General features: G+C 57.3%; 1 long non-coding RNA gene across 3 annotated transcripts; it reads left to right on the forward strand.

Annotated features, from left to right (window-relative positions):
• Positions 1-14,182, forward strand: LOC113895910. 3 transcript variants are annotated; one of them, XR_003511950.1, is made up of 4 exons: positions 1-384; positions 6,848-6,958; positions 8,090-8,305; positions 8,806-10,911. It is a non-coding gene; the product is annotated as an uncharacterized LOC113895910 (long non-coding RNA). The 3 variants fall into 3 exon arrangements; XR_003511949.1 differs by lacking the exons at positions 1-384; positions 8,806-10,911 and adding exons at positions 4,406-4,582; positions 14,142-14,182; XR_003511948.1 differs by lacking the exon at positions 1-384 and adding an exon at positions 4,406-4,582.
• The last annotated feature ends 2,822 nt before the right edge of the window (positions 14,183-17,004 follow it).

A 17,004-nucleotide genomic window follows, 5' to 3' on the forward strand; every position in this document is an offset into this window, starting at 1 on the left:
AGCCCTAGAGCCACACTCAGAGAGCATGCAAAAAGAACAGATGTTCAGAGAGCCTTGAGCCCCAGGGGGAGCCATGGGGCATGACGGAGGCCTGGAAAAGAGCAGCGCAGAGGACACTCCCCAGGGAAGCTTCAGAAGGCAGCCAGAAATGCACTCGGAGGAGAACTTATCACTGTAAGTGTTTTCATTATACACAAGAGAGAATAAAAAATACATGAACTAAGCTTTCAATTCCAGACTGGAGGGAAGAAAAATAAGACAGCCCGAAGCCCAAGGAAGCAGCAGAAATATGTGAAAAAAGGGGAAAGTGGCTGGTTTGGCAAGTAGAAAAACCATAGAATTGGTACTCCTGAGACCTTGAACGTCCCCGGGGAGCTGCCTCTGGTGAGTCGGGTGTCTCCCCTGGGCGGCCGTCAGGGGAGGGGCACCCCCCACTCGCTCCCCCAGGACCTCTATGCTGCCAGGAGCTCCTTCCTTGCTGTGCTTTCCAGGCACTGGTGGGGGCTTTGGTTCTTGGCTCATCCTGCCGTTTCCAACAAGGAGAAAGATTCGACTGCGGCACAGGGAGCTGGGCCCCCAGGACAGAGCAGGGGTCACTGGCCGCCCAGGGATTGGTTGTTTCCCATGGCCGAGTAATCACGCAGTGGTTTGGGAAGAGAGCCAGGGCTCTGATGGCCAGGCGTCTGGAGGCCTGAAGAGCCACGAGGGCCGGGAAAGACCACGGCACCTCATCCAGGGCCAGCCGAACTGGGGGCCTGAGCCCACGGCTAGTGCCCAAAGGCACCGCACCAGGGTGAGTCCCAGCCGCCCTGCCCATCCTGGCCGGGACAGCTGTCTACAGATGTCAGGTGTCCAGGTGCCTTGGGAGTCCACGGCCACATGTCAGGCCCCCAACACAGGGCCCCTGTCCTGAAGGAAACCAGGCACTGTTCCCCCACCTGCGCCCCAGAACCAAGCTCGGCTGGCTGAGCCCCCTGGAGGAAGCAGGGGTCTCTCTGGAGCCCTTGAGGGGAGCATCGGGGGCGGGCCCTTGGCTGGGGACCCTCGTCCCTGCTGTGGCTCCTCTCCCTCTGCCTCTTGGCGTCGGCCCGGCTCCGGGGCCGCGAGCAGAGACACACAGCTGCTCGGAGCAAAGCGAAAGTTGTTTGTATGAAGCTGAACAAGACTGTCATATATTAAAGGCAGCTGTAAAACAGGACTTAGCCTTGTAATAATATTTTGGTTTTATTTGCACTATGTGCATCCTGAAAAATGTGAGTGTGACCTCAGCCCAGGGGTGGTCACACTCCGAGCCCTGGAGTGTTTCTGCTGCCGGTCAAGACTCTGGGGCTCCCAGTTCCAGGCGCCCCTACAGGGCCCTCACAGACAGTGGCCTCAAAGGGGTGAAATGTGGCCAGGCATCCTCCGTGGCTCACCTCTGGAACTGCGGCCCATGGGAGTTAACACAGGAGGCATCAGGTGTTCCCCATCCCCAGCTCTGGACCGAAGGTCGTCGTGTGCCGTCTTCCTGGATTCCTTCTGGCCCCTTGATGTAAATGCCACCGTTGTCCTGGGTCACACACAAGGACGCCGAGGCTCAGGGAGGTCGGGCCCCTCTTCCACTGAGGGGAGCCTGAGGCCCGGGTCCCCAGCTCACGAGAGCCTGCTGGCATGGCCCCCACGGCGCTGTGGCCTCGGGACAGACAGTCACGCGACCCTGTCCACACCGGGCTCTGGGAGGCCGTGCAGCCCCCACACAACGGGAGGAGACAGGCAGCTGTGGGCAGGTGCACCGTGAGGCTTCGGCCAACTCGTGTCCTGGAAACGGACCCTCTGGCCTCCAACCTTCAGGCGGAGCAGCCAGAAACCATGGAGACCAGGCGAGCGGCTGTGTGAAGCTGCTGCTTTTGGGGCAATTTGTGAGGTGGGGACAGATAGCTCATACCCCAGAGTCCTGGACACCTGAGTGAGGGGTGGCTTCAGCAGCCAGAGCCCAGCAGGCTGCCCCAGCCCTGTCCCACCACAGCCAACCCTCGGCCCCCCGAGGCGGAGGCCGACCTTGACCTTCCCTGGAGCTGGCTGCCTTGCAGCCCCGAGCTCCCCAGCCCAGCCAGGCCCCAGCCAGTGTGTCCATGCATACCCGGCTCCTGTCCGGCGCAAGCCCCTCGACCCCTGGCCAGGCCCACCCCCGTCTCCTCCTTCCTCTCCCCAAGCCCACCCTGGGGCCTGGCCGTTCAGGGTGTCCTCACTCATGGCCCTAGGCCCCTTGCTTGCCAATGTCTCCTGGGACTTCATCCTGGCCTCACTCGTCACCCTCCCCCACCCCCAACTGCCCTTTCCGATGCCTCTCCTGGGACCAAGGGGTTTCCCTGGATCCCAGCCCTGCCCAGAGGCTCCAGAACCCAGGCAGGCTCTGTGCATCCCTCCCCTCCTCCTCTCCTGACTCCCACACCTGCCCAAGCCCCACGCCTGTCCTAGTACCCACACCTGCCCCCTCCCCAGACCTGCCCCCTCCCCAGACATGCCCCCTCCCCACACCTGCCCTCCCCACACCTGTCCCATCCCCATACCATGCCCCATCCCCTGCATCTGCCCCCTCCCTACACCTGCCCCCTCCCCTGCACCTACCCCCTCCCCACACCTGCCCCCTCCCCTGCACCTACCCTCTCCCCACACCTGCCCCCTCACCTGCACCTGCCCCCTCCCCACACATATCCCAGCCCCACGCCTGCCCCCTCCCCATGCCTGCCCCCTCCCCACACATATCCCAGCCCCAGGCCTGCCCCCTCCCCACACCTGCCCCCTCCCCACGCATATCCCCTCCCCATGCCTGCCCCCTCCCCACACATATCCCAGCCCCATGCCTGCCCCCTCCCCACACCTGTCCCATCCCCATACCATGCCCCATCCCCTGCATCTGCCCCTTCCCTACACCTGCCCCCTCCCCTGCACCTACCCCCTCCCCACACCTGCCCCCTCCCCACACCTGCCCCCTCCCCACACATATCCCAGCCCCACAGCTGCCCCCTCCCCTGCACCTACCCCCTCCCCACACCTGCCCCCTCCCCTGTACCTGTCCCATCCCCACACCTACCCCCTCCCCACACCTGCCCCCTCCCCACACATATCCCAGCCCCACGGCTGCCCCCTCCCCTGCACCTACCCCCTCCCCACACCCCCCCTCCCCAGACCTGCCCCCTCCCCTGTACCTGTCCCATCCCCACACCTGCCCCCCCACACCTGTCCCATCCCCATACCATGCCCCATCCCCTGCACCTGCCCCCTCCCTACACCTGTCCCCCCCATACCTGTCCCATCCTTACACCTGCCCCTCCCCACACCTGCCCCCTCCCCACACCTATCCCATCCCCATACATGCCCCATCCCCAGTGGGCATGTCAAGCTACCATTCAGGCTACAAAACCCAAGTCAGGCACCACGGAACACCATGGGGATGACGGAACTCCAGGTGCAGTGGAGTGAACCACGCAGCCCCTGCTGGCCATGTACTACGAAGAGGTGTGAGGTGCCATGTGGTCATGAGCACTGGACTCTGCCCATGGTGATGCCGCCAGGGAACCCTGGGGCTGGGATGATCTTTTTCCGCCCTTAGATGAGTCCTGGAGATTCTGAGACTCTGGAGGGAGTCTTGGCCAGCCAGTGACTGACCCAGGGGAAACCTGGGCCCTCCCTGAGGGTCCCCATCTGTTCAAGCACAGGGCCAGGTCTCTGCCTGTGTCCCCAGGGCTGCGGGCTATAGGTGGGATGGCTCAGGACATCTGGGGAGGGGAAGAGGGGTGACTGGGGGCGGCTGTCAAGCACAAGAGGCTGGGTGTTTAGTCAGTGATTCTGCATTCCTGCATGCTATAAACAGAATTCCCACTTGACTTTTGTTTAGGAGACTTTATTAATGATTTACATTTCTGCTCAATTGTTTATTAGGTGTTAAGTTGATATTCCTACAACTGCGCCCTGCTGCTGAGACTGGGGCCTCTGAGTGTGTGCACGAGTGTATATGTATACTCGTATGTGTGTGTCCAAATATGCGTACACAGTGCATTCACATGCGTGCAGGCTCACACGTGCCCCTTGCACATGTGTGTGTACACATGTTTGTGTGTGCTTGCTCTTGAGCTCCTGGGTCCTGGTGTCTGTTTGCTTGAGGGTTGATGACCTGCAGAGGGGGATTCTGCAGCAGTTGATGCCGGGGGAGCCATGCTCTAAGGGAGGGTCCCCCTAGCTCTGCCATTTCCTGTTTAGAGCCGCTCCCAACCTGGAGGACTGAGTGGCCCCGCCATCTGCCTCAAGGGGCCCACGTGAGCTGCTGCCTTTGACTGGCAGGTCCAGACAGAGCCTGTTTAATCAGATGGTGTTTCCAGGAACAAATAACAAACACACTTTCTGGAAGCAGCAGGAACAGCCTGTCTCCCTGGAGAGGAAGGAAAACAAGAAGCTGCTGGGGGCCACAGCCAGGACAGCTGGAGCCGCTGGGGCCTGAGCTCACCAGCCGGCTTGTGGGAAGCTCCTCTGCATGTGCAAAGGCCCTGAGCACGGCAGCCTGCAGCCTGAGTCTGGGGGCCCAACCCCAGCCAGAGCAGGCAGGGTGAGTGGGTGGGGTGGAGTGTGGCCGGGGCCAGCTCTGGGCTGGAGAAAGGAAGAGCAGGGACCCAAGACTTCATGTGCTGCTTCTGTGACCTGGGGCCTTCTGGGTGGGGCTGGCGCATGTGCATTGTGGGGGCTTTGCGGGCTCTGGTCGGGGGCAGAGCTGCCCCTGCAGGGCTGGCCTCAGGCATCCGCTCCCCAGGCAAGCTCCTTGGAGGTGCCTCGCTTCCAACATCCCTCCAAGCCCAGCTGTGATGTGGGGGAGGGGACCTTGCCCTCAGAGGTAGGTCTGTGGCCTCTCCCCTCCCCGCCCCTGACCCCCTCACAGGGAGGAGGGCAATGTCCTTAGGCAGCAGGGGCTCCTGACCCAAGTCCTGCAGGATTCACGTAGAACATTCTTTAGAAAGCCACAGATTTCCTTCTAAATCTCAGTCCTGCTGAGAGTTAAGAGGAGGCTGTGCCCACGTAGCCCTCTCTGCTTCTTGGAATTTGACCTGTTCCCATTGTGCACCCAAGCCACCCCACTCAGCTTAAGCCATCTGCTGAGGCCACAGCCCTGGGCAGGTTGAAGCAGCCAGGGGGTGGAGGGCTCCTGTGGGTGGGCTCAGGGGGCACCGTCTGCTCTGCCCACCAGACAGAGATGGGAGGGGTGAGCAAGGGTCTGTAAACAGTGAAGTGCTCTGCGCACACTGTGCTCCCAGGGCTAGGTGGCTCAGTGGGGGGCGGGGATTGGGGGGGCTCCCCTTGGGGGAGGGGAGGGGCAGGGGCTGCAGTGTCCGGTGGCCTTCTCATGGTGTGGTGCCTGGTGGCCAATACTCATGGTGAAGGAGGAGATTTGGGGCCCTGGAGTCTGTCCAAGGCCGTGGCTCCCAGCTGCGTGCAGGCCACCTTGGGCCTGGGGTATGGGTTCCCTGGGGCTGGGTGGAAACAGAAATCCAGATCTGAGACCTCTTCCGGGTGATTCTCAAGTGCGGTGGGTGCGAGACCCCTTGGCCAGCATGCAAGTCAGGGAGAGCATGCTCTAGTGGTGTTTCTGGGGAGGCCGGGCTATGGGCCCCGGGGGTGCGGGGAGGCCAGGAGCCGCTGGGCGGTTGGAGGCCAAGCCTTCCAGCCTCTAACCTGGATGGGTTGTGGGTGAGTTCTCCTCGCCGTCCCTGTGTGACCTGGAGGAGCTCGGGATCTCTCTGTGGTGGGGGCATCATCACAGGCCTGGTGCTGGGCGCATCCGGGTGAAACACCTTTTATTTTTAGTCTGGGTTTTCAGCTTTGCAGGCAGCTGAGGACTTGGTGATGCTGTCACCTGGATCTCGCCTCTGAGCTAGGAGCTGGGGTGTCAGCCCTGCGCGCTTGCCTCCTGCCTAGAATCGTTGGTTCCTGAGGACACACTGGTGTGGGGAGGAAGAGGGCCACGGGGGTCAGGAGCCAGCCCTGGGCGAGCGGCCACGGGGGCAGTTTGGCCGCAAACAGACAAAGCCCCTGCAGGCCACGGCCCCTGGCTCAGCAAGGGAGGCTGTGGGAGGTACCCCAGGACTTGAAGGGGCCCCCAACCCCTGCCTGGGGCCTGGGGACGGGGACACAGGGAACTGCAGCCCTGAGTCTGCTGGCCTCTGCCAGCCTCAGGCGCCTCCCTCCTGGTGCCCTGGACCCACGGCCACCCCGAGGCCAGCAGAGGAGGGGCCACTGCAGAGGGCTGGGGGTGCCCAAGGCTCAGATGCCCCGGCTCCAGGTGGGCATCAGGCCTGGCCTCTCCTGGCTGCTGGAACGGCCGGGTGCTCTGGGTGCTGCCAGCTCTGGGTGCTGGTTGGGCCCTGCCCCCCTCAGCCCCCACAGATGGAGAGGTGATCTGAAGCCAAGGCCATGAGCCCCAGAAACCTGGCTGGGCTGGCACCTGGCTCTCCTAGCCCCAGCCTCCCATGGGTGTGACCAGTGCCGTGAGAGGTGTCTCTGAGGCCGGTGATGGCAACCGTGGGGACTCAGCCTCCCCCCACCTACCTTCCCCTGCCCCCTCTCCACGGAGCTGCCCTGCGCAGGCCAGCTGCCTGGTGATGGCGTGGGGACTCGCTGACCTGGCCCCGCTTCCCGAGGGTCCTGGATGTGGGGTCCAGCAGAACCCCAGCTGTCCTGGCTGGAGGCGGGCCCCCATCAAGTGCTGCTTGGCTTCTTTGGGGGAAGCTGTAGGGGCAGATGAGGGCTCCAGAGGGGGAAGCTCACCCCAAAAGAGTGTTTGGGGATGTCCCCCCTCAACTCCAGTTTCCCTCATCTGCAGGGGCTGGACCACACGGCCTTGGAGCCTCCCCAGTGCCCGCCGCCCCCTGCCACGTTCCTGAGGACCTGCGGTCTCCATACTCATTGACACTGCAGCAAGGACCCTGACGAGGTGACAGCCGCCTCCTCTCTTCCTGCTGGTTTCGGGCTGGGGGAGGGGGCACGGCTAGAACCGGGAGAGTGACTCTCGAGCTATTTTGTACCCAGTCAGGTGCATCTCAGAGAAGGCGTTTGCTTTATCGCTGGAGGAGCAGGTGAGGGTGTGGGGGCCACACGGCCCAGAGCTGGGGCCAAATAACCTCGGCCCAGGGTCTGGGCCCCCCACCTTGCCTGCAGAAACCCCAAATGGCTTAATGATGCAAGACAAGCAACTCAGGCCACCCCTCTGTGCGTGTCTGTATCCTCACCTCTTCTTACGAGGACACCATCCCTGTTGGCCTGAGTGCCCCCCTAGTGATATGATATCATTTTAACCTTTAACCTTTTAAAGGCCCTATTTCCTAATACAGCCCTGTTCTGAGTCCCTAGGGTTGGAGGCTTCACCATCAGCTTTTGGGGGCACAGCTCAGCCCATGATAGGGGCGTTAGCAACCTCAGGTTTGGGGTGCACTGGCTGCCCACCTGCCCATCTGGCTGCTGGCATGTCTGGGCATCTGGAATGTTTAGGATCACAGAGGCTGAGTGTCTGAGGTGAAGAGAGGCCAGTTGGGGGGCATCTTGCCTGTGGGCCTGTCCTGAGCTGGGTTCACACCCCCACCTTGTTGGTCTCCCCAGCCCTCCCATCTGTAAGAAGAGCCACGCCCGCTGTTGAGCAGCTCTGCGAGCCCTGCCCACCACACACACAAGGGCTGAGCCCACCCACTCAGGACGGGGACACTCAGAACGGGTGTCACAGGCCCCCTCAGCATGGGGCAGGGCCCTGTGTCCTGTCACCTGGGTCCGTCTGCCCACTGCTGGCCCTGCCTTCCTGTAGCCACACTTCACGCTGTTTGGGGGGCTACAGTCTGATGACTCAGATTGTAAAGAATCCACCCGCAATGTAGGAGACAAGGGTTCGATTCCTGGGTTGAGAAAATCCTCTGGAGAAGGGAATGGCTACCCACTCCAGTATTCTTGCCTGGAGAATTCCGTGGACAGAGGAGCCTGGTGGGCTACAGTCCACGGGGTTGCATAGAGTCGGACATGACTGAGTGATTAGCACTTTCACTTTCCTCCTCTGACTGTCTCTCTTCTGTGTTTCCAGGCTTGGTGTTCACTTTTCTCTGCTGGGAGAAGGGGCACCATCCAGCCCAGAGCCTAGAGAAGTGGAGAAACAGCCATCATGTGGCCCACATATGAGGGAGGTTTCAAAGTCCTGTTCTGAAGGAAGCCACCATCAGGAGGCCAGGACCTGTCTGACTCACCCTCTGTGCTGTTATTCTGATGCAACTTCATTCAAAGTCAGTGTCAGGAGCTCTGGGTCAGTATCAGCTGTTAGGTGAAAAGTGGATTCTTTGGCCAAATTAGTTTGGGGGATGCAGAGTTAGGCAAGGTTGAAAACAGGCCCTGCAGCAGCCTTAGCAGTGCCTTTAATGGGCCAATGCGAACTCTGAACCTCAGGGGAGGGGGGTGGCAGCAGGATTCTCAAACTAATTGGTGTTTTAATTTTGGGGGAAAATTTCACGAGGCCAGTGTCTTATGAACATATTTTGATAATGCTTCTTTAGAACAGCCAACAGTGGAAAATATAGGGCAGAGATCTTTAAAAAACTACACCTTAACTCTTCCTCACTTTCTTCTTATTGTTTAAAATCTGAGAAGGGACTTCTCAGTCCAGCCTCCCGCCTCGCCTGCCCCTCTCCTGCAGACGTGGTGGTGGGGGGTGGGGGTGGGCAAGGTCCCTTTCTGCCCAGGAAGAGACCAGCTGCCAGGCATTCAGGCACCTCCTCTCTCTAACTGGATTCTCGTTGGGTTTCTTAGGTCCTGAGGATGCCCTCGATGCTCCCTTGACTTCAGTGACCCCAAATGCTCTTTTCTTTAAAAACGTCGCAAATACAGGATTGTTGGATTTGAACCAGTGTCCACAGGTGCTGGACATGGGTGTCAGGATGCCACAGCATCTGGCCACTTTCTCCAGCGTGATCACGGCAGGGGATGGGAGTTTGTGTGGGTGTAGATGGCCTGCCACGGGGTTGCAAAGAGGTGGACACGACTTAGCAACTGAACAACAACAAAAAGGCAGCCTGCCACCTGCGCCCCCAGCTGCCCGGCAGAGGCCAGCTCCACTCCGTCTCTTCAGCCCCACTTGTGTGTGGCTTTCTGATTCGCGTCTTTGCATCCTGGGGTTTCCCCTAAGGACTGGAGGAATTACGATGGGAGCCTTGCAGGCCGGTGAACCAGGAGGGTCTCTGGGACTCCGGCCAGTGCCAGCTTCAAGGCTTGGCCTCGCCAACACAGTTGATTAGAAGCCCTCCCACAGGCACCACTGTCCTTGACCAGGGGGGCCGGGGGCACCGGGCCAGTCTCCTTTTGGCACTGAAGCTGGAGACAGTGAGAGGTCAAGGACAGGCAGAAAGAGCAGCCCTGTCGCTCCGTCCACGGTGACCTCACTTTCCAGATGCCTCCACAGTGTGGGCAGCGGAGTGAGACCCAGGACAGTGGCCAGTGGACCCCCGGACGCATGGTGCCACCCTGTCTCCTGCCCGCAGCCTTCAGGCCCGTCGGGGGCCTGGACGCGGCGGGTCTGGGCTTGGCGCTGCGCCGGTGGGAAGGACCACGAGGAGTTTGAACAAAGGCAGTGGAAGCATCCATCCAGCGAGTTCTGAGCTGTGTTTCTGCAAAGCTGTGCCTAAATGGCATTTTGATAAGTTAATTTCCCATCGGCTTGTTGGAATTTTGGCAATACTTTCTCTTTTTCTCATCACAGTTACGTTTCCCGGCTCATGGTGGGCCCCTGAGCGGCAGGTGCACGCACAGCTGCATGCTGGCTGTGTCCTCGCCACGTGGGACACCCAGCGAGGTCGTCATAAGAGGGCTTTCCTGAAGGAGCGAGGACGTGCCAGGGGTGACCCTGGGGGCTGGGGTCCAGGTTGGGCTTGGCTGTGGCCCCGTGGGCTCCTCCTGGGTCAACCATGTCCCGGCTGCATTAAGGCTCAGGGTCAGAAGCGTCCTTCATGTGGGAAGTGACCACAGGCTCTGGGGAGTGACCACAGGCTCTCTGAGACCCCACCCCTTCCCTCCAGGTACCAATCAGCCTCAAACCCCACCTTCCTCCTGGTCCACTGTGGCTCCCTGACCCTGTGGACTGTTGTTCTCCAGGTGGCAATCTGGCCTTTTCAAGTTGAGCTGCTCTGAACCCAGGCCCCACCTACCCTGTCTCTTCCGCATGCACCCCCTGCCCCATTCTCTCTGTCTGGTCCTGGGGGGCAGAGTCCAAACCCCCGGCTGTGCTGACGTCTCTTGGGCAGCAGGGGGTCCCAGAGGCCTCAGCTTGGAGCGATTAGGGCTGTCACAGGCACCCAAGCCCCCTCCTTGCTGGCTGCATTTCCTGTCTGCTCTGCCATGGCTATCAGCCTGCTTTGGCCCAGAAGAGAGTGTCTCACTTCTAAGCAGAGGTGTTCAGGGCCCTTGTGTGGTCAGCAGTGTCCTGCTGTCTCCTGCTCTGGCCCTAGAGTAACTCCCTGGGCAACCCTCCCAGGCAGGGAGTGTGGTGGGGGTGGGGGGCTGTCGTGAGATCTGGGGCCTGCTGGGGACGCAGGGTGATCCAGCCCACCCAGGACACACTCGGAAATCAGGAAGGTGGCCAGACACAGCTCCAGTCTCAGGGGACCATGGCCCAGAGGCGCCTGGGTTTTTAAAACTGCACTAGAATGAAACCGGAGCTCCGCCACGGGCCTGGATCTTCAGATGAGCGTGGCCTGGACTTTCCCTGTTTCTTTCTTTCTCCAGAAGTTCTTGGCGAGAGAGCTGATTGTGTGAAATTTTTTCCGGGCAAGGGTAATTTCCAATTATTCTATGATATTTGCAAACACTGCAAGAGCAAGCAGATCTGTGCTGTGATGTTTTCCAAGAAATAAAGTCTCTCCAAGTGGCCCTAACTGCTTCCTCCAATGGCGCAGAGAGAACGGGGCCCTCTGCCCGCTCGCTCGGCACCAGTCCTGCGGGCAGTGGTGTGAGCAGGGTCTCAACAGGCGTCTCAGGCCCTGGTCTGGGAACGTGTGCGTTCCTTCTCTGAGTTCTTTGTGGAAAGGCAGAGCCCAAAGCTCAGGTACAGTCTCAGCACAGCCCACCTGTCACTCAGGCCAAGGTGGCTTGTGGCCTTGTCCCTGTCTCCTGTCCCCTCCAGCTGTCCCCAGGTGGGCTCTGTGGTGTGTGCTCCTCTTCTGGGCTGATGCCCCCGCCCCAGGACTGCCACCCCCCAGCCCCCTGCCATCTGCCTCAGCAGGCACTGCTCCCCTGAGATGACCGGCTTCCAACAGTTCTCCAGATTTAAGATGGTATTTAGTCCCCACTGGTGCACATGTTCACAGTCAAGCTAATGCACTTGCCCAGGTGAACTCGGCAAGTTCTCCGTAAGGATGAGAATGCGGGAAGAGCTCAGGTGCCTCCAGCAGGCACCACGTGCCTACGGTGGGGTCGTTCATAGGACAGGAAGGACCACGCTGGCCTTCACACGGCATGGACCAAACTTCAGTGCATTTTTCCAAGTGAAGGAAGCCGGAGCCCAGAGCCCACTTCCTGTCGGAGCCCATTTCTGTGACATCCTGGGGAACGTAAGACTGCCGCCTTGGAGAACAGGTGTGACTGCCCTCTGCCGGTTGGCACTGGGACAGTCTGACCCCACAGGAGCCGGAACCCGGAGCCGTGGACATTCATGTGACCAGAGGCCCAGTGGCCATAGCTTGGAGCTGGGACACAACCTCTGGGCACGCCATTCACTGTCCTTGGCTTGTGCATAAGCAGCCAGCTCCGTGGGTTCTACATCTAGAGTCGCCATCCCAGCCCCCTGCTCATCTTCCTAGAAGAGGCCATGTTTCTGAGTTGGCCTCTTACAGAGGGGAAGCTGGCACCAGCTCTGGGGCTTGGGGGACCTGTGATGTCCGGTCCAATGGCTCTGCCAGGTGCAGGCACGGTGATATGGTGGCAGGAAGCCCAGAGCGAGTGGGTTGGGGTGGGGGCACTCAGGAGCCAGAGCTGCCTCTAAGGTCATCCTGTCCAAGTGGCTCGGCTGGAGGGGATAAGACTTGTGGGGACGCAGCTGGCTCATGGCTCAGTTGGGCCCAGAAACCTCGGCTCCTGAAATCCTCCGCTGCCCCACAGTGTCTGTAGAAGGAAGAGCCCCGGATCCAGCCAAGGGCATGAGGGGAGGCTCCTAAAGGTGGGGGCCCAGGGTGGCTTACTGCAGGCATCTCAGAGACCAGCAGTGGCCCGTGCAGGGGCAGGTGGTCCTGGCAGGTGCTGAGCTGGGCAGTCAGGACCTTGAGCCGCTGCTCTGCACTCAGGCCTCGATCTCTGGCCCTGAGCCTGACAGTCTGACTGGCATGTCCCGGTGGGGTCTCAGCTAGCTGAGCAGGGGAGCTGGCATGCTCGGGTACGTGGGAGATGACCCTCCCACCTCTGCAGGAATGAATGCAGGAGTCACGTCCATCTGTCCTGATGTTTGTGTGCCAGGGAGGGCTGTGGACAGACGCACAGACCTCTGCCTGTCTTAGCACCTCCTTGAAGAGGAGGCCAGGGATCACAGAACCAAAATTCTCTAGGTCTCCCCAGCTGCATACCTTCTGGGGTGATGGGTGCACAGGGGAGCCAGGTGGCCCTAATATTTCAGAGTCAGAGGATGCGTTACATGTGGGAGTCTATAGCAAGCAGCTGCTGGAGAGATTCAAGGAGACTGAAGGCTGCCTCTGCCTGGCGGTGGGGCCTGGCCGGGCTCCCTCCTCCCGCCTCTATGCCTCTTCGTACCCTGACACCAGGCCCTGGGACCCAGGTCAGACTCTGCGGACACAGGCACAGTAGCCGAGGGCCAGGCGCACCCGGCACACTGCCTCCCCCACCCCAAGGTTGACTCCTGCGGTCTGCTCAGCTTACCACACTGTAAACACAACATACTTCGAGTTAGAAATCAATGGCAGATGTGAGCAGATTAGGCCTCCGAGGGACAGGCATGGGGGAGGGCTGGCGGCCAGCCAAGGCCAGAAGAAGCTGCAGCTGTTGCAGCAAGATGCCAGGGCACCCACGGCATGAGGGTGTCTGGGTCAGGGCAGCCTAGACTGCTCCTTGAGAGCTGCAGAGGAGACCAGTTCCTGGCGGCCCTGGGCGCATACTCCCCAAAGGTGGGCACAGGCCTGTCCCTTGGCTCTGGAGCACAGCGGACATGCATTGGCATTCATGCTCATTTTAGCCATAGTTGTCATCTTTTAAAACAATCCTCTCTTTCAGAATTTAAAAAAATTGAGGTATAATTCACATACCTTGCAATTCATCCTTTAAAAGCGTCATTCAGCATCATTTCGCACGTGCATACTGTTGTATGAAGGACACCGTCCCCTCTCTAGTTCCAGAACTTTTCCATGACCACAAACACAAACCCGGCTTCCCTGGTAGCTCAGCAGTAAAGGATTATTCTGTAATGCAGGACCCACAGGAGACCTGGGTTCAATCCCTGGGTCAGGAAAGATTCCCTGAAGAAGGAAATGGCAACCCACTCCAGTATTCTTGCCTGAAGAATCCCATGGACAGAGGAGCCCGGTGGACTACAGTCCATAGGATTGCCAAGAGTCAGACATGACTGAAGTGACTGAGCACGCACGCACACACGCAAACACAAACCGTGCTCACTAGCCATCCCATCCATTCTGCCCCACACCCAGCCTCGCCACCATGGCTCTGCTATTTGTGTCTATGGGTTTCCCTATCTGGATGTTTCCTATGAATGGACTCAGACAGTGTGGGATTTTCTGAACCTGACTTCCTTTCCTGAGCATAGACTTTCAAGGCTCCTGAAAACTGTAGCACGTCAGTGGTGTTCCTTTTCACGGCTAAGTAATGTTTCATGGATGGACCACACTGTGTTCACCCCTTTATCGCTGATGGACATTGGGGTTGTTTTCACCTTCTGACTATTATGAATGATAGTGAAGTGAACATTCTTGTACAAGGTTTTACGTGTTTCTCCACCTAGAAGTGGAATTTCTGGGTCATACAGAAACTGTTTCTAACGACTTAAGTCTGTAAATGGAGAAATACATTTGTTCCATCTTTTATCTTTACCTTTCCCAATGTTCTTTAATTTTTTTCTTTCTTTTTGGCTGTGCCAGGCTGCATGCCAGCTGACCAGGGATTGAACTCGAGCCTTCTGCATTGGGAGTGAAGAGTCTTAACCACTGGACCACCAGGCAAGTCCCCAATGTTCTTTCCTTTTTAATGTCAATTGCAGTGACCATCTAGTGCCCTTCCATTTCAACCCAAAGTCCTCTCTTTAGTGTTTCTTGTAGGGTAGGCTTGCTAGTGATGGGTTCTGTCAGATTTTATTTACTTTTATTCATTTTGTTAAAATTAAGAACTGTGTGTATCATCAGTTCAGTTCAGTTCAGTTCAGTCACTCAGTCCTGTCCAACTCTTTGCGACCCCATGAATCGCAGCACGGATCACCATTTCCCAGAGTTCACTGAGACTCAAGTCCATCGAATCAATGATGCCATCCAGCCATCTCATCCTCTGTTGTCCCCTTCTCCTCTTGCCCCCAATCCCTCCCAGCATCAGAGTCTTTTCCAATGAGCCAACTCTTTGCATGAGGTGGCCAAAGTACTGGAGTTTCAGCTTTAGCATCATTCCTTCCAAAGAAATCCCAGGGCTGATCTCCTTCAGAATGGACTGGGTGGATCTCCTTGCAGTCCAAGGGACTCTCAAGAGTCTTCTCCAACACCACAGCTCAAAAGCATCAATATTTACAAATGTGTGTATTCTTTCTTTTTATCACTGAATCTTGTTATTCTGTTTGTGTGTCTTTTGTGTTCTCACTGTTGTCCCACTGCTTGGCTTGCAGGGTCTTAGTTCGCTGACCAAGGACTGAACGAGGGCCATGGCAGCGACAGTGCCGAGTCCTAACCCCATTTACGTGTCTTAGCTTCCCTTTCACTTTGCGGGGTGGTTTCACTGTACATAAAATTCTTGGTTGACCGTCTGTCTTCCAGCACTGTGAATGTGATCTCCATGGTTTCTGATGAGAAATTAACGCTCAGCCTTTCTCACGCTCCCTACTTCTCTACTGCCGCCTTTAAGATCATTAAGTATGATGTATCCAGAGATGGGGATCCCTTTGAGTTTATCCTAGAGTTCATTGAGCTTCTACAGTGTGTAAATTGATGTTTTTCATCAAATCTGCGAAGCTGTAGGTCATTAGTTTTTCAAGTATTCTCTCTGGTCCTTCCTTCTGCCTTTTTCTTGACCCTTTGATGTGTGTTTTGGGTGCTAGTGGTGCCCTCAGGTCTTTGAGGCTCTGTTCCTTTTGCTTTCTTTTCTTCCTCTGTTGTTCTGCTCCTCACCTATCTTCAAGTTTGCTGATTCTTTCTTCTGCTGCTCAAATCTGCCAGTGAGACCCACAGTGAATTTTCTATTTCAGTTATTGTACTTTTCGACTCCGGAAATCCCATCTGGCTCTCTTCATGTCTCTTTGTCGATAGTCCTTACCTGGTGATCCGTTGTCCTCATGCTTGTAGTTCCCCTCCCAGGCGTTTATTTATTTGGCTTCACCAGGTTCTAGTTGAGGCATATGGGATATTCAGTCTCCATTGCAGCAGGTGGAGTCTTCAGCTGTGGCGTGTGGGGTCTTCAGCTGTGACAGGTGGGGTCTTCAGCTGTGGTGTGTGGGGTCTTCAGCTGTGGCCTGTGGCATCTTCAGCTGTGTAGGGTCTTCAGTTGTGGCATGTGATATCCAGTTCCCCGACCAGGGATTGAACCCAGTTCCCCTTGCATTGGGAGCTCAGAGTCTTAGCCGCTGGATCACCAGGGAAGTCCCTCTTCTAGTGTTTTTACTTGGTTTCCTTCAGTTCTTTGAATATATTTAAAACAGCTGACTTGAAATCTTTGATAACTTTAGTGTCTGGACAGCGCCAGGGACAGTGTCCATTGGTTGCTTTGTTCCCTGTGTATAGGACATGCTTTCTTGTTTCTTTACGTGTCTCTGTTTTTTGTTTTTTTTTTAACTGGACGTTTAAAATAATGCAATGGGGCAAGCCTGGAAGTCAGTTTGTCTTCCCTCCCCAAGGTTTGTTGTTGTCAGATTTGTATTTTGGTGGTTCTTGTTTCTGATTTTCTGAGTCAATCTGTAAAGTCTGTGTTCTTTGTCCTGTGTAGCTACTGAAATGTCTCCTCAGCTACCTTAGAGGTCATCTGATGGCTGGACAGAGAGCTCCTTAAACTGCTGACCAATATGTCTCAGTCATTGCTGGGGAGCTCTGTGTGTGTGTGCTGGGGCACCTTCAACACTCAGCCAGCAGTTGCCAACTCTGCCTTAGCCTTCACTTCCTACCTGAAGGTTGGCCAGAAGTGAGAATGCAGGGCTTCATCAAGCAATGCACAGCGCTGGGCATGTTCATGGCCTTCCAGGCTCCCAGGAATACATGGGAGCTTTCCAAATCTCCCTGTGGACATCTGACTCCCCAGTGTCTCCTATTAAGCTTGTTTGTTTGTCTTTTTCTTCCCCCAGCTATTTATGGGCTGGCTTAGGCAGCTACAACGTTAAATGACTGCCTCTGGTTTGTTTTCTTTTTTTTTTTTTTTTTCTTTTTTGGCAGTGCCGCACGTCTTGTGGGATCTCAATTCCCCAACCAGGGATTGAACCCAGGTCATAGCAGTAAAAGCCCAGAATCCTAACCACTTGCTTTTGATTAAGAAACAAATGCCCTTGGGGATATGGCTGTTCCCATTGGGTGAGCTCCAGCTCAAGTCAGATGAAGATGGCCTTGCAAGCGTGGTCTTCAGGGACATGTCAGACCGTGATGATCTTCTGGGAATTGATGGTTGGGGGCAGCACCTCCTTTCTGCCCCCTCCACCAGCTGCCAGGTTTTCAAGGCTACTGTGGAGGTGGGGGAGGCAGACGGGAGGAGGGCAAGTTAAAATGCCACAGAGCTCGCTGTTCTTACTGAGATTCAGCTGTTTTTCTTGAATAAACATTCCTC

This window comes from Bos indicus x Bos taurus, chromosome 1, assembly GCF_003369695.1.
Source record: "Bos indicus x Bos taurus breed Angus x Brahman F1 hybrid chromosome 1, Bos_hybrid_MaternalHap_v2.0, whole genome shotgun sequence".
Taxonomy (NCBI): domain Eukaryota; kingdom Metazoa; phylum Chordata; class Mammalia; order Artiodactyla; family Bovidae; genus Bos; species Bos indicus x Bos taurus.